Source organism: Ascaphus truei, chromosome 3, assembly GCF_040206685.1.
Source record: "Ascaphus truei isolate aAscTru1 chromosome 3, aAscTru1.hap1, whole genome shotgun sequence".
NCBI lineage: Eukaryota > Metazoa > Chordata > Amphibia > Anura > Ascaphidae > Ascaphus > Ascaphus truei.
In genome coordinates this window covers 266,900,478-266,923,753 of record NC_134485.1, presented here as the reverse complement: position 1 = coordinate 266,923,753, position 23,276 = coordinate 266,900,478, and positions in this window count along the sequence as shown.

The following is a 23,276-nucleotide window of genomic DNA, read 5'->3' as shown; positions in this document are numbered from 1 at the left end:
GGGCCTGAAGTTGACTCAACTTGACACAAGTATAAGTCGAGAATGCCCACGTGAGATGCCAGAGACCTGCAGAGGTGCTGAGACCGAGGTGGGTCTTCAACTCGGGAGACCGTATCTTCAGCAATTGTGTGCCTTTCATATGTGTTAAAGAATGTACTTATTGTAAGTCTGTAGCTTTTATCTATATTAAGCTTTTATATCTTTATCCAACAAAAGAAATAACTCAACGCTCAACCTATTACAATGAAAAAGTATGCACTAGGGTGAAATGGGTAATGAACATACATAGCACCACAAGTTAACTCAAGGTTAACACGAAAAGACCCATATATCTGCACGCAAAGAAATTAAACAGCTGTAGTTGCCTGGGATGTCAATTGTCCCACCAGGTGGAGTATAATTACTCCTGCCTAACGACACACTAGAGTGAGTAAAAGCTCACAAAACCAAAATAAAGACATTTTATTAATGTAACCTCGACGACTTAAAATGAATACATAACAACAATTAAATAAAATCCCCATATCATAAGATATGTCTATATAACTCCAATGATATAGTGCCATTTGTTTGTTTCTGTATTTTATTTTTTTCACTGTCCCATACTCCCCTTCTTTGGAGGAAATCCTCTGTGTGCCCCTACAGGTCTACGGGAAGTATTGCAGGAGGTAACCTTGACAGAAGGACAGTGTCGAGGAGTGAGAATGTGAAAAAGTAGGCCAGAGGAATAGAAGTGGGACTGAGCCAATTACTTTCAAGCTGAAGAGAGAGGAGATGGTTGGAGAGGCAACAGAGTCACTTCTCATAGAAAGGGTTGACCCTGTAGCCTACCTGGGCCTGGTGTGCTGTTGAGGAGGCATGGGTGACCGACTCTTTGGGGGGTGGTTGTGGCTTTCCTGTGATGACCCCTAGCAGGATCATCACATCCAGAGACACAGGATGCAGAGGCTCACTAGTGCTGGCAGGATGGCTTCTGTCTGGTTACAACAGACATGAATGCCTTATATACATCCATCAGACATTGTGATGGATTAGATATGTTGTTCCGCGCTAAGGATGTCACTGTAAAAAGTCCCTCTTGCAGCTGTTAGTCTGGGGGGGTTCCACACATCCCCTATAAAAGTGAGCTCCCACAAGGGGGGCTCACAGACAAGAAAGACATATGACAGGCAAGCGCACTAAGGGATAATGGACACTTTATTGTTAAAAGAGAATAAGACAGTGGGCAAACAGGCTCCACTGATGCAGGATAATAACAAAACGAAAGTAAAAAGTGTTAGAATAACTGGTTCATACACCAGTATGATCGGGGGATAGCACCGGGTCAACACTGAATCTCACTAGCACTACAGAAAGGATCCGGACCAGTCTGAGTACATACCCCATTTGAAGCATGGAGACCCGCTCCCACCGACTGCAAAACTCCACAGGAACTGCCCCACGTGACCTCTAAGCGTTTCGCACATAGTGCTTCTTCAGTTACGAAGCACTACGTGTGAAACGCGCTCCACATATACATATAAATATATACATATATATACATATACATACATATATATATATACATATACATACATATACATACATATATACATATACATATATATACATATATATATTAATAAAATCAAAACCAGAAATGATTTTAAGGATGTTGACAGTAACAATTTTATTTTACGAACTAGTTGTCACCAAAAATATTGGATTGAAAACATCCCCTTTGGCCAATAACAATGGCTCAAATAGAATTGTACAGAAGATAGCATTTTTCGGAAACAATCAAATATACTTACCGACATGTTTAGAGAAAGGAAAAATAAGAAGGCTAACATAGAAGAGTCACTCAATAAAACTAGGTCCCAAACGAGAACCTCTACTCTCACTCCAGGTCGAAAGTCTTTGGTTAATAGGCCCTTTGACACCCCTTTCATAACACAGTTCAATAAAGAAGCAGGAAGTATTAAACACATTCTAAGAAAACACTGGTAGGTGTTGAAAAATTATCCGATCTTACACATTACAGAGAAACCTAGGGACCTGTTTAGAAAAGCACCCAATGTTAAAAATAAAATTTCTCCCAGTGCATTGAGGAAGAAAAGGGAATCTATAATTCCCGGTTGGCTAAATGTTCCCAAAGGTATTTTTAGCAGCAAACATTGTACAGCCTGTGGTTACAGTTCCAACTCAGGAGACACTTTTAAATCTAATGAAGCTAATAAAGATTACAAAATAGATAGACATATCAATTGTCATTCAAAATATGTGGTGTACCTCCTGGAGTGCACCTGTGGCCTACAATATGTGGGGAAGACCACTCGTCCATTACGGACAAGAATTTTAGAATACGTTAACAACATTAAACGTAAAGTGGTAACACATAGTGTACCAAAACACTTCCTCACTTCTCATAATGCGGACCCCAAAGATCTGCATTATAGGGGAATAGAACAGGTCATGCCTCGCTGGAGATAGGAATGAGGATCTCACCAAAAGAGAATCCTTCTGTATTTTTCAGTTGAAAAATTTGTCCCCCGCAGGTCTCAATGCAGACTTTGATTTGAATGTATTTCTTTAATCATTATATTTGTTTATATCTCTGGCATTTGTTCTCTCCATGTTTTGCAGATTGGCAAATAATTATCCCGAAGGTTTTAGTGTTTTTAGTTCCCTTAGTTTATTTATGGTAATAACTAGATTGTTTTATTATTTTTAATTAATTACATTGTATTTTTGAACTCTATGTATGTTTACATAGAGTAATGTTGTATCGTCACAGGTGTTAATATTTTCATACACCAATAGCATTTGCTTATTGAGATTTATGCGTCTTCAATGTATTGTTGTATAGCAACATTGGGATCACATCTTGATATATTCATAATATAGGATCTATGTACAAGGAACATCTAATTTAGACTTTATTGTAGAAAGAACATCTAATTTAGACCTGATTGATCTAATGTTATTAACAACCAATGAGACAGCTAGATGAGGTATATATGTCCGTCGCTAACTACCAAAAACACTCCTGATGAAACCGGGCACTAGCAGAGCCCCTCCTATCCTTGCTTCAACTCTCCATAACAAATTCTCCCCCCCCCCCAAAAAAAACCCTGTCTCTCTATGTCTATCCATGGTTTTGGCTGCTGTGCCACTCCCTCCGTGTCACCTGTGCCTGGCCTGTCTGGCCCTAATCCCTTCCTACCTGAAGGTCCCTACCTGCCTACCAACACACTAATCCATCCACCAGCCAAGTCCCACACAGCCTTTCCCTCTCACAATCATAAAGTGAACAACAACACACATTAAAGAAATAGAAGGGGCTCAGCAAATGCTTGTGTATTCAAATTTTGTAAAATCCACAATCAATTTTAATATAACATCTGTTCTTGGATTTCAAAAAATCTGGGATGAAGGATTCCCAATTTGTTACCGTCCAATCCGCATTTGGGGAAAATCAACAGAGCAGATTTTGACCTATTCGCCCATCTCTATTCATTACTTTTTCCTAATAGGAAGTTAGTAAAATACTGTTGTTTCTAGGTATCTTACGAATTGCACATGAGCAAAAATCAATATATCAAAATACTTTAATAAAAAGCTAGGCCGTTTTAATTTCCCTAAGGGTAAATTCTAATATATGTTGTGGAAAATTTAACTCAACTTCTCACCACAGTAAAAATGTGTGGATTAAGTTTCAAAGCTGTAGTATTGAAACATTTAGTTCAGTTGGACCATGGAGGGCTATGAATGTGATAACCTCTATGATTAAGAGAAAAACAATGCTGAGAAGAACACAGCTTTATAGATGTGTAATTTATTATGTCTGTGCTATGGGTTGTTGTACTAAAGGACATACATCCTGCAAGTGCATGCAACAAGGAGTTTTGCTTGTGCTAATGACCATAATATTTTGCTTGTGCCAATGATTAGAGATGTGCTATCCCAACAGTGGTGGCAACATTTTTTGCAAGTTGTTTTTTTTAAATGTTACTTCTTTGTAAGATTTTTTGCCAAGCTTTACTGTGCTAAAAAATATTAGATGTTGCTGGTACTGTACAGTATCTGCTAAATTTCACAACACTCAGTACTATTTGTAGAGCACTGTGGCAGGATGGCCTGTATCCGAGGTCAGGGAACAGTCCACACGTGTATTTCAGGATAAATGAAAACGTTCAGTGGCTTTATTTCTCCACAGCAACATAACATGCGGGTACACTGTCCCTTTAAGCAAATAAATCCTGCTCCACGTTGGGAGAAAACTGACTAACACAGAAGTCCTAGCTAGCAGGCTGGCTGGCTAAACCATACCCAAACCGTAAGAGTCTTTTTAAGCAGTCATGCAAACAAATGAAAGAAATCTTTCTTTGGCTGCAGTAAGTAGTGTGCTGTATCCTTCTGGCTAGCAGCACATCTATCCATGTGCTCTCATCTGAGACAGGCAGCTACTGCTGGTAACAAGATCCTTATCTACCTTGCTGGCTCTCAGGTGTCAGCTTACATCATGATTAGCTAGCTTCCACCTGAGTTAACCCTTATGAGTGCTGGATGAAGCACTCAGACATATGTTTCCCAGGCATAACTGATAGGGGTTGACTTCACCCTGTCACATACCTCCCCTGTTTGTGTGTGGCTAGTGTCCCACACGGCTGAAACCCGACCCTCCAGTCCTTCTCTTGACAAAAAATCAGCATTTCCATGGTCTTTTCCAGGTCTATGCTGAATATCAAAAGAGAAGGGTTGGAGGGCCATATTCCACCTGGTCAACCTTGGATTTGTGTCCTTCATGGTGTTTAACCACTTCACGGGCGCATGGTCAGTGACCAGGGTGAAGTGTACTCCGGCGACATAATGTCTCAAGGCCTCAATTGCCCATTTTACAGCGAGGCACTCCTTCTCAATAACGGAATACCTCACTTCCCTTGGGAACAGCTTCCGGCTGATGAACAGTATGGGGTGTTCAACACCATCAAATTGCTGAGACAGCACTGCTCCCAGTCCTACCTCTGAGGCATCCGTCTGGATGATGAAGGGCTCTTTAAAATCTGGGCTCCGAAGAGCGGGGCCCTCTGACAGGCACTTTTTTAGCATGTCAAAGGCGTCTTGGCACTCCCAAGACCATTTAACTTGGGTCGGGGCACTCTTTTTTGTCAGATCTGTTAGGGGTGCAGATATTTCTGAAAAATTGGGGATAAACCGCCGGTAATACCCTGCTAACCCCAAAAGGGAGCGGACCTGTGTCTTTGTCTGTGGGGTGGGGACTTCCTTTATGGCGGCCACCTTGCTAGCTAGTGGCCTTACTATCCCTCCCCCAACGGCATAGCTCAAGTACTTTGTAGTGGATTTACCCAGGGCACATTTTTTTGGATTTGCAGTGAGCCCTGCTTCTCTTAAGGACGTTAGGACTGCCCTTAACCTTTTTATATGAGACTGCCAGTGTCTGCTATAGATGACAATGTCATCCAAGTAGGCCGCGGCATATGCCCTATGGGGTCGTAGTACCTTGTCCATTAACCTTTGGAATGTGGCTGGAGCCCCATGTAACCCAAATGGCATAGTGACGAATTGGTACAACCCGAGAGGGGTGGCAAAGGCAGTTTTGCATTTGGATTCTTCCGCTAGAGGTATCTGCCAATATCCTTTCGTGAGATCTAGGGTAGAGATATACTCTGCTTTCCCAAGCGAGTCAAGCAATTCATCCACCCTAGGCATTGGATATGCATCAAATCTGGATACAGCATTTACCTTTCGCAGATCCACGCAAAACCTCACCTTCCCATCTGGTTTAGGGACCAACACGATAGGGCTACACCATTCGCTGTGGGACTCCTCGATCACGCCCAATTCCAACATGTCTATTATCTCCCTCTCTACCAGGTGTTTTCGACCCTCTGGCAATCTATAGGGACGGGACCGTACTTTTACGCCAGGTTCTGTCTCAATCCTATGGGACACTAAATTAGTCTGCCCTGGCAGCTCCGAAAAAATATCTGGGAACTGGTCACATAATTCTAGTAGGTCTGACCTTTGTTCCGTTGTTAACTGCCCTCCCATGGGAACCTGATGGTCATTGTACATACTACCCTTTGGAAGCTGCGGACCCAAATCCATCTCTCCTTCCTGAGAGTGGTTGAACAGCAATCTCATCGTTTTCCAGGGTTTCAGGAGGTTCACGTGGTAGATTTGTTTACCCTTCCTGGACCCTGGTTGAGAGATCACATAGTTCACCTCCCCGGTGCGGCGGAGAACTTGGAAAGGACCCTGCCACTTCGCAAGGAGTTTACTCTCTGATGTCGGATGTAGTAGCATCACTTGGTCCCCAGGTTGGAAGACCCTCAAGCGAGCATTTTGGTTGTACTGCCTCTCTTGACGTTCTTGGGCAGATTTGAGGTTTTCCTTAGCAAACCGACCTATCATGTCTAGGTGGTTTCTAAGGTCTATGACATACTGAAGGGTATTCTTGGAGGGGGAAGGCTCCTCCTCCCAGGATTCCTTCAGTAGGTCGAGAATACCCCGAGGTTGGCGTCCATATAGGAGCTCAAACGGAGAGAAGCCTGTGGATGATTGGGGAACTTCTCGTACCGCAAACAACAGGAAAGGGAGAAGTTCATCCCAAGCTCGCTTTTCAGTGTCCACAAACTTCCTAAGCATGGTTTTTAAAGTACGGTTAAACCTCTCTACCAATCCATCAGTCTGAGGATGGTAGAGTGAGGTCCGGACGGATTTTACCTCCAATAACTTTAGGACATCCTGCATTAACTTTGCCATGAAATTTGTTCCCTGGTCAGTTAACATTACTTGGGGAAGTCCTACCCTAGAGAACAGTTCTAACAGCCTGTGAGCAACTTGTTTAGCAGTGGCTGATCTCAGAGGGAAGGCCTCAGGATATCTGGTGGCATAATCTACCACAACGAGTATAAATTTATGTCCCTTCGCAGAGGGTTCTAAAGGTCCGACCAGATCTACCCCAATTCTCTCGAATGGGATGGCTACCAAGGGCAGAGGAACCAAGGGAGCCGGCTTCTGTCCTTTTTTGCTAGTTAACTGGCATTCAGGACATGTCTCACATAGTTTCATGATGTCACCATGTATGCCTGGCCAGTAAAACCGGGACGAGATGCGGTCCGTGGTTTTATCTCTGCCCAAATGACCACCCCATTGGAGAGTATGGGCTAGGGTGAACACCGTTTTAATCAACCCTTTAGGGACTAGCATCTGTCGAATTACCTCCCCTGTTTGTGTAACCTTATTCACACGATATAGAATGTCATTCAACAGTTCAAAATGTGGAAACACTTTTACACCCTGTTCATCCATTATCTTGTTGTTGACCTGTACCACCTTCTCATATTGTCTAGCCAGAGCTGGGTCCTCCCTCTGCCTCTGACGGAAGTCAGGAAGATCCAGGTCTGGCAAAATTCCCGTATCTATCTGTTCCCCACCCTGGTCATCCCCGGCCATGACCTGCAGTCCTTTGGGCTGACTAATGTTACCAAGAGTCCCAGCGTTTCTTAACCAGTCCTCTTTTTCCACACGTCTCTGTTTACATGTCTTTGGGACATAGTGTCTACGGGGAAAAATCTCTGGGGAAAAAGGGAAAAAGTCTCCGGGCTTCTCCGGTACCAGAGAAGTAGGCTCCGTAGGAGTAGGGGCAAACAATGTTTCGAGGTAGGGCCAGTCTCGGCCAAGTAGAACAGGAGCAGGTAGCAAGGGAGCAACTCCCACTAGTAGGCTAGCCTCTTGAGCCTGGATATGCAGTAGAACGTTCGCCATCAGGTATCTCTTTGTATCCCCATGGATACACTCGATATTCCAAGGAGAGTTATAAGATAGTCTATTGCTTGGAATTAGGCCCTCTAGGATCAGGGTTTTTCCAGAGCCCGAGTCCAGCATGGCGTTTACTTTTGTCCCCTCCAGAGATGCTGGGACTAACCATGGATTGTGGGCCGTGGCTATCCTTTCAAAAGTGAGGAGAAATGCCTCTGGGTCTTCATTTGGCTTCATTTTATGCAGCATCACCGGTGGGTTATTTGGAATCCCTGGTCTGCCTGGGGCTGGGCCTTCGGCCAGCAATTGGAGTAGCTTTTCCTCTCGCCGGGCCTGTCGCTCATCTTGCTGGGCCTGTCGCTCATCTTGCTGGGCCTGTTGCTCAGCTTGTTTCTCTGCTAGCTGGAGCTGTTGCTCAAGGAACTGAGAAAAAAATTGTCTCCATTTCCCGCCCCCCCCCGTCTGTGTGTGTGTGTGGCTCTTCAGATACAGGGCCCGTCCAACATCTCACTTCTGACACCGCCTGTAGCCGAGGTCAGGGAACAGTCCACACGTGTAGTTTCAGGATAAATGAAAACGTTCAGTGGCTTTATTTCTCCACAGCAACATAACATGCGGGTACACTGTCCCTTTAAGCAAATAAATCCTGCTCCACGTTGGGAGAAAACTGACTAACACAGCAGTCCTAGCTAGCAGGCTGGCTGGCTAAACCATACCCAAACCGTAAGAGTCTTTTAAGCAGTCATGCAAACAAATGAAAGAAATCTTACTTTGGGTGCAGTAAGTAGTGTGCTGTATCCTTCTGGCTAGCAGCACATCTATCCATGTGCTCTCATCTGAGACAGGCAGCTACTGCTGGTAACAAGATCCTTATCTACCTTGCTGGCTCTCAGGTGTCAGCTTACATCATGATTAGCTAGCTTCCAGCTGAGTTAACCCTTATGAGTGCTGGATGAAGCACTCAGACATATGTTTCCCAGGCATAACTGATAGGGGTTGACTTCACCCTGTCACAAGCACCTATTGACTTAAACAGCTCCCAAAACACAATCACAGAAAAAAAAAAAATACACGTGGAGATATGCCTAGAAAATAAAATAATTTCACGCAAAACCGAGGGTACATTTTGCGTGGTTTGCAAAGTGCTGAGAAAAAGCAAGAATCTCAACTAATGATATCAGACTTAATTTAATAATTCACCCTAAAGCTTATAAAGGTATGCTACATATTTCTTAACAAGTAAATTTAATAATAGGATTATATTAACTGATGTACATTTTTTTTAGATAACATACAGAAAAAAAAATACCACTTGTGGGCACATTCACATATCTCAGACAAGTCTGCAACCTTGCTTTCCCCCATAATCTCTTAGGCTGAGGACCCGCTGCGGTCGGTGGTGCGCGCGGCCGCGTGCGCGTCACTCATCTGCCCATAACGTCCTCCCGAGCCGGCCCCAGTCCTCCTCACTGAAGGTTCACTACGTGCTGTGACGCGTCAGCCGCCAGGGGATGCAAGAGGATTGTGATCCTGAGCTGTGATGCGTCACGTGGTGCGCTGGGGAGCCTATCAGCACTGGGGGCTGGAGCTGTCAGAGCTTCCCCCACCTCCAAAAGGTAGGGGGGGGTGGGGAAGTGTGTGTATGTGTGTGTGTGTGTGTGTGTGTGTGTGTGTGTGTGTGTGTGTGTGTGTGTGTGTGTGTGTGTGTGTGTATGTATGTATGTATTGTGACAAACGGCTTACTCCGGGGCTCCGCCGTCTGTAAGGGAATGTTAGAACACGGTCTTTTAGGGTAGGTTAAATGATGAGACGTCACGTACTGTTCCTTTAAACAGGCTATGCCTGGTTTATTCAGTCCCAGGCACTGAGACTGCCACAGTTTACACAGAAAACAAAGCCAAACAAAAAGCTGCTCGTCTGAGCGATAACTTAAACTTAGATGTCCCTGACTCAGAGTTGGAAGTGGCTTATCCACTTCCACCAACAAAATAAGTACCTTTGCAGTCTTTAGACAAACTAACAGAATGAATGAAGCGATTTGGGAAAGAGGCTTTCTCACCCCTCTGCAGTTCAGCAGCCTTCCAGGCTCTTGGGCGGGGCCCAGAGGAAACAGGAAACAGGTCTTATATACCTGAACTCTAATCAGCATGACAGGTGACAGAAAACAGGCAGCAGACAAACTGTGGAATGGAGTGCCTGTACCACGAGGCTGCCCTGTTCAGCTTAGACAGGACAGAAACTGTTCAGTATCCTGGGAGCCCTGTATATGGAGTTTATTACCAACCCCTGGTTTCTGTCACATATCCTCCCCCCCAGCTCAGACCTCGAGGGGTGAGCGACCATGGATATTAGGGAGTGCATCCTTGACAACCCGTCGGCATTGCCATGTTTGTGCCCCGACCTGTGTTCCACAGAAAATTTAAAGGGCTGTAGGCTTAGGAACCACCTGGTCACCCTAGCGTTCTTCTCCCTATTTTGACACATCCAGGTAAGGGGTGCATGATCTGTGACCAATCGGAACTTTCTCCCCAACAGATAATACTTGAGTGTCTCTACAGCCCACTTTATTGCGAGACACTCTTTCTCGACTATGGAGTAATTTTTCTCCTGGGGATTTAGTTTCCTACTTAAATAAAGGATGGGGTGCTCCTCCCCTTGAGACTCCTGGGAGAGTACCGCCCCCAGCCCTACCTCAGATGCGTCGGTTTGGACTACGAACTCTTTGGAGAAGTCAGGTGTGACCAACACTGGTTGGGCACAGAGAGCTTCTTTCAGGCTTCTAAAGGCCTGTTCGGCTTCGGGGGACCACTTTACCATTAGCGGTCCTCTTGCTTTTGTGAGGTCGGTTAGTGGGGTTGCCTTAGTTGCAAAATTGGGAATAAACCTCCTATAGTAGCCAATTAACCCCAAAAAGGTCCTTACTTGTTTTTTTGTGACTGGCCTTGGCCAATTTTGTATCGCCTCTACTTTGAGTGTTTGTGGTTTGAGTAACCCTCTACCAATAGAATACCCCAGATACTTGGCCTCCTCCAGACCAATAGTGCATTTAGCGGGGTTAGCAGTTAGTCCAGCAGACCGAACTGCGTCGAGCACAGCTTGGACCTTTGGAAGGTGGGACTGCCAATCTTCACTATGGATTACCACATCATCCAGGTAGGCGGCAGCGTACCGAACGTGTGGTTTTAAAATTTTATCCATCATTCTTTGGAATGTGGCGGGAGCTCCATGTAAGCCAAAAGGCAGCACCTTATATTGAAAGAGGCCGTCTGGGGTTGAGAAGGCTGTTTTTTCTTTTGCCCTTTCTGTGAGGGGAACCTGCCAGTACCCTTTTGTTAGGTCTAGGGTTGTGAGATATCGGGCTTTGCCCAGTCTCTCTACAAGTTCATCCACCCTGGGCATAGGATAAGTATCAAATTTTGACACCGCGTTTAGTTTCCGGTAGTCATTACAAAACCTTGTTGTACCGTCTGGCTTTGGGACTAAAACTATAGGGCTGTTCCACCCACTTTGGGATTCCTCAATTACGCCTAGTTTTAGCATTTTTTTAACCTCTAAACTTATAGCCTCTCTCTTGGCCTCTGGGATTCGGTACGGTTTAAGGTTAACTCGGACCCCCGGTTCAGAGACTATGTCATGTTTAATTACGTTAGTTTTACCTGGCTGTGTAGAGAAGATTTCTTTGTTCCTTCTCACTAAACTCTGGACCTCTCGTTTCTGATGCACGGACAGTGTTTCAGCTATGCTAACCTCTGGGTCAGTTTCTTGATTCTCTGACGGACCTGGGGGTACTAGGGTTAACAAGACCTCTCTATCTTTCCAGGGCTTGAGTAGGTTTATATGGTAAATTTGCTCAGGTTTCCTCCTACCTGGCTGCCTTACCCTATAATTTACTTCTCCCACTCTTTCCAAAACCTCATATGGCCCATGCCATTTAGCAAGGAATTTACTCTCCACGGTGGGAACCAGAACTAGTACCCTATCACCTGGAAAAAAAATTCTGACCCTAGCACCCTTATTATACGTATTCCTTTGTGCTTCTTGAGCTTTCTCCATGTGTTCCCTCACTATGGGTAGGACTGCAGCAATGCGGTCCTGCATTTGGGCAACATGCTCTATTACACTTCTGTAAGGGGTAACCTCGTGTTCCCAAGTTTCTTTGGCTATATCCAGTAAGCCTCTTGGATGTCGGCCATACAATAGTTCAAACGGGGAGAAGCCTGTGGATGACTGGGGAACTTCCCTAATGGCAAATAACAGGTATGGTAACAAACAGTCCCAGTTTTTCCCATCCTTATCGACCGCCCGGCGTAACATGCTCTTTAAGGTTTTATTGAACCTTTCCACTAAACCATCTGTTTGTGGATGATAGACTGAGGTTCTGAGATGCTTGATTTTTAGGAGTTTACATAGCTCTTTTGTTACTTGGGACATAAATGGTGTTCCCTGGTCAGATAAGATCTCTTTAGGAATTCCGACCCGGGAAAACAGAAGTACTAACTCTTTTGCTATGTTTTTAGCAGAGGTGCTACGTAGGGGAACTGCCTCCGGATATCGGGTAGCATAATCTAATATTACCAATATATGCTGATGTCCCCTAGCAGACTTTATTAGGGGTCCTACTAGATCCATAGCAATCCGGTCAAATGGTACCTCTATTATGGGAAGGGGTACCAATGGGCTGCGGTATGCTTTGAACGGGGCGGTGATCTGACATTCTGGGCATGAGGAACAATAGTTTGTAATTTCTGCCAGAACCCCAGGCCAATAAAAGCTTCGGAGAACCTTTTCTTTTGTCTTTTCCACCCCTAGGTGTCCCCCCAATGGATGACTATGTGCGAGGTGTAATACTACGTTACGGAATGTCCGTGGTACCAACAATTGTTTAGTTGTAACTGATTTTCTTTTATCAACCCGATATACTAGGTCGTTCTCTACCTCGAAGTAGGGGTAAGCAAGTGACCTATCTGGTTGGCCATGAGTACTATTCTGGTCCCGTATATTTCCCCTTGCTACCGCTAATGTGGGGTCCTCCCACTGGGCCTTCTTAAAACTCCCAGGACTGACCTCTAGGTCAGCGAGGGTCTTATCCTGTACTGGGGTGGTAAGTGCCTGATCAACATCTTGATTTGGGGTATTCCCTACCAAAGTAGTGATGGGGAAGGGAATTTCACAGCACTCCTCCTTTTCCCCTTTCTTATTTGGGCCCTCGTCAACCTCCATTTCTGAAAAAGGGAAAGGATTTGTTTCTTCTAACACTTCGTTATGGTCTGCTATTGAACTCTGGGCGCTATTCTGAGCTGGGGACCACATTTTTAGAAAATGGGGAAAGTCGGTCCCTATTAACACATCATGTGCCAGTTTGGGTACAACACCCACCTTGAAATCTAAAGAACCAAATTCTGTTTCAAAAAAAACATCAACAGTGGAATATTCATGATTATCCCCATGTATACAACAAATTGCCACTCTTTGTGAACTGTTTACCTGTTTCTTCTTAATGGGCAATAGGTATTCGGACACTAGTGTGACCATACTCCCAGAGTCAAGAAGTGCCCGAACCCTCTTACCATTAACCTTTACAAATGCCCACAGATGGTTATTCAAGGGGTCCTCTGGGCTAGGGCCCATACATTGGGACAACAGCGAATAAGGTTCCACGCTGTTGCATTGCATGGGCTCCTCATTTAGTGGGCAGATTTTTGCTTTGTGGCCCCTCTCATGACAATTTACACATTTAGGTACATAGTCTGTGTCCCACTTAGAGCCTTTTCCCGGCTCCCCATGTTGGCTATTGCCCTTAGTGTGCGAACCACTGTTGCTGGTGCTGCGTGAAGGTGGTCGCCGCTCTTCAGCTCCCCTTAACCCCGGTACCCTTTTACCGTCTCTGGAAGAGTCCTGGAACCTCGGGTAGTGGGGTTGCTCCACGACTGTGGGTTGCGGGTGCTCTCCTGCTGCATTGTACCTTTCTACGAGGGCCACAAGCTCATCCGCATTGTGGGGGTCACTCCGACTGACCCAATGGCGTAAGGCAGAGGGAAGTTTCCTCAAGAACTGGTCCATGACCAACCGTTCCACGATGTGGCTTGCTGAGTTGATCTCGGGTTGTAGCCACTTCCGGGCGAGGTGGATGAGGTCATACATCTGGCTTCGGGTGGCTTTATCCATCGTGAAGGACCATGCGTGAAACCTTTGGGCGCGAACAGCCGTGGTTACGCCAAGGCGGGCGAGGATCTCGAACTTCAATTTTGCATAGACGTTAGCTTCGGCTGGCTCTAGATCAAAGTAAGCCTTCTGGGGTTCGCCGCTTAGGAAGGGTGCGATTAGACCAGCCCACTCAGCTTCTGGCCATCCCTCTCTCTGTGCCGTGCGTTCAAACGTGAGAAGATAGGCTTCCACATCATCCGAGGGTCCCATCTTCTGAAGGTAGTGGCTTGCCCTGGTCATTTTCGGAACTGGGGCTGCCGCTGCCAGTGGAAGGTTACTGATAGTCTCCCTCAGGATCTCGAGTTCCTGCTGTAAGCCCTGAGCGAACCGCTGTTGCTCCTCTTTCAGCAAGCGGTTTGTCTCTTGCTGGTTTGCATTCGCCTGTTGCAGGGCTTCATTCGCGTCTCTCTGGACAGCGACATTGCGTACCAGCGCACTCACCACGTCTTCCATCTTGTTTGGAGAGAGAAAAAAAAAAACCTTTTTTTTTTTTTTAAAGTTCTTTAACCCCCAGACCTTTTAGTGTTCTGCCCGCATTCTCCACCATATGTGACAAACGGCTTACTCCGGGGCTCCGCCGTCTGTAAGGGAATGTTAGAACACGGTCTTTTAGGGTAGGTTAAATGATGAGACGTCACGTACTGTTCCTTTAAACAGGCTATGCCTGGTTTATTCAGTCCCAGGCACTGAGACTGCCACAGTTTACACAGAAAACAAAGCCAAACAAAAAGCTGCTCGTCTGAGCGATAACTTAAACTTAGATGTCCCTGACTCAGAGTTGGAAGTGGCTTATCCACTTCCACCAACAAAATAAGTACCTTTGCAGTCTTTAGACAAACTAACAGAATGAATGAAGCGATTTGGGAAAGAGGCTTTCTCACCCCTCTGCAGTTCAGCAGCCTTCCAGGCTCTTGGGCGGGGCCCAGAGGAAACAGGAAACAGGTCTTATATACCTGAACTCTAATCAGCATGACAGGTGACAGAAAACAGGCAGCAGACAAACTGTGGAATGGAGTGCCTGTACCACGAGGCTGCCCTGTTCAGCTTAGACAGGACAGAAACTGTTCAGTATCCTGGGAGCCCTGTATATGGAGTTTATTACCAACCCCTGGTTTCTGTCACAGTATATATATATATCTATATATATATATATATCTATATATATATATATATATATATATAGATATATATATATATATAGCTAGATAGATAGTGTGTGTGTGTCTTGTGTGTGTTTCGGACAGCCCCTGGGGGGGTGGGGGGGGGGGTGTATGATTACAATAGCATGGAACCAGCAGATCCACCTTAAGAAGCCCCCCAGACGTGTCTCCTCTTTATTTTCCTCTCCACACCCCTAATTTCTTTTCCCTTTTTGGTTATTTTTGGGCCGGTTCCATCATATTCGGACTTCAAAGTTCGCCACATCTGGGATATGCTGGCAGTTTCTATGGCAACAGAAAATCAAGCGCAGGAGTGAGGCTCTGATGGGCCCAGATACAGCTCAGCTCCTCTGCTTCATCCGGGGAGATGAAGAACGGAAGGCTGTGGGACAGAGGGAAGCGGGAGGAAAAGAGCGGGGTGGGGGGAGAGAAGGAAGAAGACAAAGGACGGAAGAAAGGCAGATGAAGACAAAGGTGAAAAGGAAGGGACTGAGACAAAGGATCACACAGAAGAAAGGGATAGGAAAGGCACAGTGAGGGAGAGAGATGCAGAAGGAGAGTTGGAAGAAGGCAACTAGAGAAGCTGTTCAAGGAAAATAAGAGCAAGGCCCCACCCCCCACGTCATGGCCACGCCCCCCGACCCGTTTTTGCCATGCACCTCCGCGGCGAAAAAAGTCAGCTGCAGAACGCAGATCGCGGTACAGTGAGTTGCACGCACCGCCGGCAAGCAAGGCGGCCGTGCGGACGCGTGCAGCGGGGCCTCGGCCTTAGCAAATAATGCAGGCAGGGATTCTGTGAAATGACAAGCAAATGATAGATAACATATGAATGTGCATGCTAATTAAAGGTATACTGCAGGAAGTGAGAACAAGGGGACTGAAAAAGCACTACTACCAAATAATGAAATTGTCCACTCTTTTAAACCTGTATAATACAGGCGGTGCTCCCTGGAGTTAAAGTTGACATGGTTAACAAACAAGAGAGGGTTGTAAGTCCCGCATACTCCAAACTAGGGCACTCTTATGGTGGATACAAAATATTAATTTACTGAACAAGCAATGGACAAGGACAATGCTGTCAAACTATAATAAAAACACTAACAAAACATTTAGTAGACCGTCTTCTTTACACATGAAAAAAACCCCCAAAAAACTAGTAAATCAATGAATGTGAATGTAAATCTAGTAGCTAGTAAAATACGAGTATATAATCTAGTCTGAATGAAGCTAAACACACTGCCATAAAAAGCAAACCACACGGCTCTCCCGATGCTGGAGGAGGAAACAGAAAGCATGTCCCCCATCCAACCAGCGAATACAAATAGCTTGAAGATAGTTAACTGCAGTGAAGTGGGGCAATCAGAATATAATTGTATGCATGTTTCTGACAAAATATACAGAGCAAAAAACCTGAAGGGAGCTGCAGCAATGATACATATGGAACATACAAAAGGTTCACAGTATGATTCCTAAGTTTCAACAGTGTAATAAATATGTTCCCAAAGCATTCTCTTGTATATAAATGCATACAGGTAGCTACAAAATAAACAGAGCAAAAAACCTGGATGGAACTGCAGCAATTGTAAATACGGAACGTGCAAAAGATACACAGTGTGATTCCTAAATTGCAACAGTGTAGCAACATTACTCCCAAAGCATTCTCTTGTGACTACCAAATAGTGGTGCAGTGATCTTGCTAAAACGGTCCGTATAGCTAGACATGGTGTCCCTTAAGCCCACAATTAGCAAAGGATATATCTGGCTAGAGCAAAAAGTGTCCATGGGAATCATTACTATGTACTGCCAGTCGCTGCTGGTGACTATTACCTCAGAATTACTAATGAGTGCGCTAAGTGTCACATAGTCAAACTGGACATTTAAAGGTTACCCTTTACAGAGCCGAATACCGGAATGCAGGTAAGATGTTGCATTAGGGGTATATGGAGAAATGGGTGCTCCAGAGCTGGTGGAACTTCAAGCATAAATGTCCATAATGATTAATCAGGACTAGAGGACAGAGTAAATAAAGGAGTGGGTATAACGATGAAGTGTGATATGTGAGTCACCCAACCCCCCATCTCCTGAAGGTAACAAACAAGGATGCCAATAAGCACCCTAGTGTAACCTCATTGGAGACATGACAGTGCTAATTACAATACTCCTCCATGAAAAATCACAAAATCAATAATATAATAAATCTTACCCACTCCATCTGTCCTCAAATATCCTGCATGGTCCATCCAAATGGCGTGCAATCTGTAGAGAATAGTCCAGCGAAAGAAGAAGAGAGCAAAAACAGTGCACTGCCAGGGAGCCAGGTGGTAGAAAAAATAAAATTCTATTTATAAAATTCTATTTATTCAGCAACACTCAGTAACATACAGTAACATAACCCCAGGGGTGAGACAAAAACTCCTACGTGTTTCAGACCGTATGGGTCCTTTATCCTACGGTCCGAAACGTGTAGGAGTTTTTGTCTCACCCCCTGGGGTTATGTTACTGTATGTTACTGAGTGTTTTTGAATAAATAGAATTTTATTTTTTCTACCACCTGGCTCCCTGGCAGTGCACTGTTTTTGCTCTCTTCTTCTTAAGATCACCAATCACTGCTGCGATCACAGTCACTGCCGGATGCTACTGCCCAAAGTGGGTGTAAAGTCACTGCAGATCTCAAAAGTGCCAGATACTTGGCTGGATGCCGGGGGATGCCAGGGTGCAAGTGTGGATAGCAGGAGACACTCGTGGAGGACGCCCAATGCTGCGTTTCACTATACTGTAGGAAGTAACAGTTTAGTGGTTGGATATCTTAAAGGGCCATACCCATACACTAAAATAATGTATGGCTCTTTCCTGGATTTCCCTTTACTTCTCTCATACTGTGTCTCATACTGTATATTCTCCACTGTCTCTTCTGTCAACTTCTTTTCCTTTTGATCTATTTGTTATTAAACCTTACAAGAGTGCAAACTTTCCCTGCTGTACCCCCCTGCCTGTGCTCCCCCCTGCTCCTGCCCTCCTCCTTTCCTTGTCCTCAGTGTGAAATGACACCACGGGTCACGTGACCCCGCGGTGTCATTTGATGCCACTTTGCTATGGCAACACAAAGACAAGGTAAGGCACGTTGCAGAAGCCTCACAAGATCCCCCGGCATTTAATTTAAATGCCTTTGGGAAGAGCACGGGGCCTCTGCAACCGCCGCTCCCTGCTGCGCCCCCCCTGAAAAATCTTGCGCCCCCCATTTTATGCACCCATGCCTTACGGTGCTCTCATTTTCTATTCACACTCACTTATTAAATATCAACATATAGATGTTTCAGCCGTTATTGTTCCCATTGGTAAGTGGCAACGGGAAACACACAATGCGTCAGTGGGAGCAGCCGTCATTGAAAACGAATTAGCCCCTAAAACTGGCAGGGCTAGTACAGTATTGCATTCACTGGTGCTTGCCAGCGGATATAATAACGCCTGCTACATCTGTACCAACATACAAATAACAAAGATATATCTAGTCACCCCTAAGCGTATACCTGAACTCTATTCCTTAGTCTCAGAATCCAATTTGGCAACATCCTCCTGGTTGCCTATTCATTGCATTAAACTTAATTGCTTGGTTTCTTACATTCTCTCTTATGATAGGCCCTGTTGCTTTATAAGCATTTTAATAGATTCTTATCACAATTTTACTGCACAAACTGTACACATTTTCTTCTATAGCACATTTTCTATTAATCAATACACATACAAGTATTTACAGTACATGTACTGTAACTGTGTCCTGCTCTATTAATAAATCTTCCTAGATACCACATAAATTGTTAGCTCTTTGTGTAAACGGCTCCTTCTCCCAATGATTGAATATATTTCATGCATTTTAATCAATTTAGGAACAAAATGAACCAAGTAGCATGTGTGGGATCCTAGTATAGCACCAAGTATATCTCTTCATATATATGTAGATGTATCAGATAATGAAAGATAAAAAAAATAAAAAATAGAAGGGGAGTGTATAATAAAAAGTGAAGAAAAAAACATATAAATAGAGATACCGTACACGAAAAAGTATCAAAATCAATTAACCTACATAAGTGAAGTACTAAAGCTTGAAATGCAGCTCCTATAGGTGGGCCTTTTACCACTGTGAAAACATAAAATGCTGAAATGCCTCCAACGGTGTAAAGTAGCAAAATATTTTTTAAGATAAAATATATGCATTCACTAGGATAGTGCTGTAGATTGGCCATTCACTCTGTTTCATTCAGAATAAAGTAAAAATAGAAAGTACTCACAGGGTTTTGTGAAAAGGGTGTTTACATTTATTATGTAGTCTACGTTTTGGTCCTAATCACGTTTCTTTCTGAAGATGCAATCAGGATTTCATATGTACAGCACAGACCATTCCCTGCCCCAGTCGGCACCCATGGCAGAGTACAACACAGCGAGAGTGCTCCTCTCATACACTTTCCTTCAAATAATTGCAAGCTGTTTCAATTATTTCAAATGGCTATGGGCATTTTGTGTCTTCTAACGTACAACCTCTTGCAAAGAGACACCTGTGAGAAATATTAGTGCATATTACATAGATTTAACTCTAGCTGGTTCAAAACATGTAAAGACTGGGATTTAAATCTCCCAGCCAGAGTGGCTTTTGGCACCCCCTATGGAGGTCTGTATCTCCAGAAGCAGGGGGTCTCTGGAGCTGAAATGAATAAGGTTCAACCCTGGAGACCCCCTGATTCAATACAGTATATATATATATATATATATATATATATATAAAAAAAAACACAGTAAAACATTAAACATACACAAACATACATTATTTCCCTTAATTACCTTAGTGGCTAACCGCAAAGGTAATGAAGGTTAAAAACTCCCGCTACCCTTAGGAGTCCTAACCACCCACCTTGGGGCAACTACCCCCGTTACCCACCCCACCCACCAACCTACCCTAAAAAAAACCCTACACAGTAATGGGCAATAGCCCTATTAGCCTAATCTTGCTGCTAGAGCTTTTGCCCATTCCAAAGTATACAAAATACACATTACAATAAAAACACAAACACTAGCCAATGAATCCATTAAGTGTCACTGTGGTTACTTTTGCCCTCAACGGGGGCACAGACACCCACATTGGCAATCAATGGACACCATATAGTAAATAAATGTGTTACTTACCCCTGCCAGGATTAAGGCCATCCTCTTTCTCCTCCTCCTCATCCTCAGCTGCACCAACAGCCAATAAAGGGCTGATTCTCAACCATTAAAATACCATTTAATGGACAGTAACCCATAAGATTACCTTAACGGGTAGTACAGTATTTTAATAGTTGGGCATCGGACCTTTATGACAAAAAATATACAGTTAAATACTTAATAGGGAAAACTGGTCTATTGAGACATTTCTCCCTCCATTGCAGAGGTAAAGCAGAACGTTCACAGTAAGCTTTAGGACCTGGGGAGTGGTGATTTCGTGAAGTGGCAGCATTCTTATAACGATTTGTTCAAAGAGTTTAACTAAATGACCATTACTTATGAGAAGACATACAGTTAAGAATGTAACTATATATATTTTGTCATATTGGATGTAGCATTGGGAATATGTATCTTTTTTTTAATACATTTGGTCACACCCAGTAGCACTCCTCTTGACACAAATATATATGATGATGTAGTGGGTGTTGGGGTTACAGCTTGCAGGTATTGTGTATGTATTGACCCTTTTTTGGATGTTGGTTGCGCTGAGGACGAGGAGGAGGAAAGCCTTCATCCTGGCAAGAGGAATGGACCAACCGCACACAGGCCGCAGATTTCAGCCTCTTGGGCCGTGGTCAGGGAGGCGGTAAATATTACTACAGTTCATCTGTATGTAACCCTTCCTTCTCGGCTCTAAATTAGGTCATATCAGATTGACTATATACAGTACATTGGTAGTGCTCAGTCTCCTGGCCTTTGCAGGGTGCTGGGTAAGTGCAGGCTGGTTGTGGATGCTTGAACATAACAAAGATGGGAGCCAGGAACTATTAGAAACAAACAGGTGCTCAATTTGACAGTCGTCAATAATGTTTCACAGACATTGACATACTGGTTACTTTACAGAAACTAGTCGCAAACAATATTATTCTGGACTTCAACCCCTAGTAGCTCTCACTCCTATGCTGGGGAGGTACTTAAACTTAAAGGATACATTGTCAGTCTCTTGCATAGGATTAATAATGCTCCACCACTTGCCGAGTGGGCCCATATAGCATATACTTTAGGCTCCTGGTTTAGATACCCGATACTGTGTACTGCATACTTTCTCCATACCTATATAATCGGGAATGCACAATGAAACTTCAGGTTGGGCTGGTCCAAACATACTCCAGAATTACTATGCCGAGACATCCTTAACAATGGCATAGTTCCTCCTTTTCAATAGCGAGCACAATTAAGAGCCTTTACAAGTAAGTGCTTACTTTATCTGCCCCTTCCTAACTGAAAACAACAAACAGTTACCAAACACATCTAATTACACATAGCTATACACATAAACATATTTACAGAACTCACAGTGAGGACCATAGTCAGAACTCACAAGAACCTGCTTCTAGAACATTGGGTGGATCTATACCCACGCGCTTCCACCTCTCCCTTCTGTTGTGCTGGGATCCAACTTTCAGGCAATCAGAGGGGGCAGCTGAAGGAGGGGGCATGGTGAACCCTCTCCATCCGTTTCTCTCTCCAGTTGGAAGTTTGATCCTGGTGCCGACAGGAGCAGGGAGAGGAGGAAGCGCGGGGCCACCGGACCGGCAGAGAGATAGGTGTGGCATCACAGAGTGACATTGCGTTGCCATGGTGTTGTGACGCTGCCAGAGGAGGGCTACTAATCTAGGTAAGAACCCCCTTTTTTTAACAGGGCGGCTGCACTGCCAGTGTGCCACCTTGGGCCCCGCAAAGCCTAAGGCTGGCCCTGCATCATCATGGGTCACAAGACATGCAAGGGAGTGGCAATCCATTCTGCATAGTCATCCTACATCACTTGATGGTGGGGGGGAAAGTAACCTGTATGAGCCCACACAGTTAACCCATTAATACCAATAACCCTTTACTGAAATTGTAATCTCCAAACAGGGCTACAAAGTTCTTAACCTTTGCATACTGGACATTAACTCTAATTCAACTGAATAGAGTTAAAGTGTGCTAAGGTTTAGTAATGTTGAGCATATCTGGGCTTAAGTGTACTGGAAATATGAAATACATATATAAAAGGGATTTTCCGTGTTGCCATATGTATATATTCATTACTTCATTTTATAATGGAAAACAATCATATTTGCTGTCCAAAATAATGTTTTACTCTTATTGATGTAAATAGTGTTATATGCAATACTGTTTTTTACCGTGGATTCAGAAAACATTGAGTTTCTGCTAATTACTGCATTGACAGGGAGCAGATCAATATAGCTAAAGCAATAGAAAAAAAGAGGAGGGAAAAAAGTGCAACACTGATTTGATAAGTGATTGATGTCACTAAACATGTTGGGAAATGGGAGCCATCTATTTTCATTTGACCCATAAGATCCACCAATCCCCTGGAACCCACTTGGAGAGTTCAGGAAAGCAGCAGTTGCATACAAACAAGGTTGCTAAAATAGGTATAGCTTAAGTCAGCGGTGCGCAAACTGGGGGGCATGCCCCCCGGGGGGGGTGGGAGAATTTCTACTGGGGGCACAGGCAATTACATAGGCCCTGTGCTCTTCCCCACAGCATTTAAATGAAATGCAGGGGAGGTGTGAGGCCTCTGTAACTCACTTACCTGCTGCCAGCCAGGTCTTGGCGACTTGTCGCCATGTAAACGTGGCATCAAATAACGCTGCGGGGTCATGAGATGTCACGCGTCGCCATGGCAACACGTGTCAAATTACACGGTAGGGTCATGTGACATGACGTCATTTGACACGGGGACAATGGAGTGGGGAGGGGGGGGCGCGAATGTTGCGGCTCCCAAGAAGGGGGCCACAGCTCAAAAAGTTTGCACACCGCTGGCTTAAGTCAACATGAGGGTGTAAGGCTGAGCATATCACCTTCTATTGTTATTCTATAAAATATCTTTGATATTGTAAGTGCATTACTTACCTTTTAATTGTATTTAAAAAAACAGAATCA